Raw genomic sequence first — 3,498 nt, forward strand, 5'->3', positions numbered from 1 at the left:
TTCCAATCCATGAGCATGGAATATTTTTCCATCTCTTTGTGTCTTCCTCCCTGTTGCACAGGGAGTGCTGTTGTGATTCAGGAAAATGTTCAGTTGATGAGTATGGAGGTATTTGTAATTGATTTATAGTCCAGGTCAGGGAAATTTAAGTTCAAGAAGTGAAAGTAGGACAGTTGTTTACAAAAGTATGCAGATGCTAGAGTTGATTTCCCAAGTTTCTAAGACAGAGAATGAATACTTTAACACAATATCCTATGTCCAGAGAGACTCCGTGGGGAAAACTGCTCCTTGGAGAGGAAGCCCAGACCCTGACAGGAAATCTGCCGATAACCTCCATCTGCACCTGCTCCTGGGCCTTCAAGACAGAAGTGGCGAGGAGTGTGCACCCCCTGGTGGTCCCGATCCCCTTCTACAGGGAGGTTTGTGTCTGGGCTCACACTGAGGTCGCCTCACTGTGTCCTTGCACAGTAATATAGGGCCGTGTCCTCGGCTCTCAGGCTGTTCATCTGCAGATACAGCGTGTTCTTGGCATTGTCTCTGGAGATGGTGAATCGGCCCTTCACAGCGTCTGCGTAGCTTGTGCTACTTCCATCATCCTAATTCCATGCGACCCACTGCAGCCCCTTCCCTGGAGCCTGGCGGACCCAGTGCATGTAGTAGCTACTGAAGGTGAATCCAGAGGCCACACAGGAGAGTCTCAGGGACCCCCCAGGCTTCACCAGGTCTCCCCCAGACTCCACCAGCTGCACCTCACCCTGGACACCTGCAGACACAAGACATCCTGGTCAGGAAACTGTCCCACATCCCCTGTTTCTCTCACTCACCTACACTCACAGACTCAAGGTCTCTTATTCTTCATGAATTACCTTTTAAAATAGTGACAAGGAAAACCCAGCCAAGGAAAGATTCCATGTTTAGTCGTCTGTTTTCCACCCTGATCCCTAAACAGGGTCACTTGGGGATCCTGGGGCTGGGGCTCCTCTCCCAGCTGCAGGGTCAGGGATGGGCTGGTTTAATCAGTGAAGTGAGCGCCCTATTTGCATGTTCTTTGAATATATAATCAGCTCCAGACCTAGATTTGATTCTTTACAAGTTATTAACAAGGATATCTTTACATCCGTAGGCCACTATGTGTGAGTCTTTTGATATTATGAAGTGTTCACATGTATGAAAAAATGCCTTTGCATTTTTTTTGACTTTTTAATAATCTCTCATCAATGTAAGTTCTTTTAGTGGACACTATTTTACCTGTTTCAGAATACTTAATCCTACCTATTACATTCTTAACACCGGTGCCAATGTAATAAGGTTTTATTAATTACATTTTATGTACTTTATTGTTACAGGTGCTTGCGTGGCTCAGCGGTTGAGGTCTGCCTTCTGTGCTGGGAGTGATCCTAGAATCCAGAGATCCAGTCCCACATCGGGCTCCCTGCATGGAGCCTGCTTCTCTCTCTTCCTGTGTCTCTGCCTCTCTCTGTTTGTGTGTCTTTCATGAATAATTCAATAAAATCTTGAAAATATAAATAATTAGTTGTTACTGTGTGGAAACCTAGATTTACTTTGTTTGTTGATTTTGTATCCTATCGATTCCCTGCAGTTGTTCATTAACTTAGGGTTTGGTTTTGAAGCTTGGCAGGTTTGACCCTGCAACAGATTGTGTCATATGGATACAAGGAAATTTCTCTGTATCTATTGATATAAATATCTTTTATTCTTTGTTTCATAAACTTCCTGGTTTGGAATTCCAGTCATTACCACAGTACGGGCTTCCTTCCCTTCTTCCTGGTTATTTGTCTGGACTAATTACTCTGTAGACATATGACACACTTCAGTGGAGATGTATTTCATGTTGCATGTGCATGAGCTCCCTGAAACACAACACACAGACAATGAACAAACTAGGCAGCCCTTCTGCTTCTTGCCCACCAAGACGTTGATTTGTAGAGATATAAGGCCAGGATACTGGATTTGGGTCAGTGAATTGGTGAGGAACCGACAAGGCTTGTTTTCACAGCCTTCTGGGCCCTACAGACATTTCTGGTGCTGAGGATGGTTCACCCCTCCTGGTTCAGGGAAGGGAATTTTCCCATGGGAGATTTGTTTCCTTACATCAGGGTGAAAGAAGTGTTCATCCTCTCTGTCCACTGGATGATTCTCGTGTGATTTTATTCACAATAATCCAGGGAACCAGCTGACATATGGGGTGGCACAGTTTATTCTCCTTTAGAATAATATGTTGAATACTGAGGGTGGGAAGGACCCCTGTGTGGGTCCTGACTTGACAGAAGGGCTTCAGGTTTTCACTTTTTAAAAAAGATTTTATTTATTTATGCATGAAAGACAGAGAGAGAGAGAGAGAGCGAGAGAGAGAGGCAGAGACACAGGCAGAGGGAGAAGCAAGATCCATGCAAGGAGCCTGACGTGGGTCTCCAGGTTCAGGCCCTGGGCTGAAGGAGCGCTAAACCGCTGAGCCACTAGGGCTGCCCAGGTTTTCACTTTTGAATGCAGTGTTGGTTGTGGGTTTTTCATAGAATGTGACTACTTCCATCAGATAGGAGGCAATCTCTTCTGCCTCGACTATTAAGATGTTTTGAAGATAAAAGCGAGTTAGATTTTTTCAAGTGGTTTTAGGCATCATAGGAAAGAATCATGAACATCCAATCCTTGACTCTGTTAATACAGGGCCCCATTTATGATCTGGGCGTGTTGAAGCATCCTTGCATTCCAGGGATGATTCCCTCTAGGTCATCCTGTGCCATCTGTCCATGTGCTGTTGGATTCAAGATGCCAGGATTTTTGCATTTATGTGCATCTGAGATATTGTCCATGAAACCCTTCCTGTGGGGTCCTTGGCATGGTTGCTGTAGACTCATCCTGGCCTCATTAAATCAATTTGGTCACGTTCCATTCTAAATACGTTTTGGAAGAGATTGAAACATTTTGGCCTTATTTCTTAAAATATTTGAATACTTGTAGATAAAGCTATCTGATTTTGCCCTTTTCTTTACATTATTCTTTTTAAATTTTCATGGTCTTTTTTGAGGCAGAATTTTTAAAGGGATTTTACTTATTCATGAGAGACACACATACAGAGAGAGAGAGAGAGAGGCAGAGACACAGGCAGAGGGAGAAGCAGGTTCCATGCTGAGAGCCCGATGTGGGACTGGGTCCTGAGTCTCCAGGATCAGGCTCTGGGCCACAGGTGGTGCTAAACTCCTGAGCGACCTGTCCTGTCCCAGGAAGGATTTTTAGGTAATGGTTTCAGGCTTCCTATTTGTTCTGTTTTGTTCATTTTTTTATTTCTTCATGAAACAGTTTTATTTTCTTGATAATACTAGTAATTTTGTAATTTGCCTTGGTTATCCATTATTTGCACTGTTAAAATCTTAGAATTTTTTTCATGGTCCTTTCTATTTTTTAGTGTCAGTTTATTTCTTCTCTTTGAAATCTGATTATATTTATTAAGGCTTACCTCTTTTCCAAGAGTGTCTATGA

The 3,498-nt window shown here is 43.4% G+C and overlaps 1 pseudogene; it reads right to left on the reverse strand.

Annotated features, from left to right (window-relative positions):
- Positions 1-449: 449 nt before the first annotated feature.
- On the reverse strand, positions 450-912 carry LOC129514497 (immunoglobulin heavy variable 3-74-like; annotated as a pseudogene).
- Between the last annotated feature and the right edge of the window lie 2,586 nt (positions 913-3,498).

The sequence above is a fragment of the Nyctereutes procyonoides genome, unplaced genomic scaffold (genome assembly GCF_905146905.1).
Source record: "Nyctereutes procyonoides isolate TBG_1078 unplaced genomic scaffold, NYPRO_anot_genome, whole genome shotgun sequence".
NCBI classification, from domain to species: domain Eukaryota; kingdom Metazoa; phylum Chordata; class Mammalia; order Carnivora; family Canidae; genus Nyctereutes; species Nyctereutes procyonoides.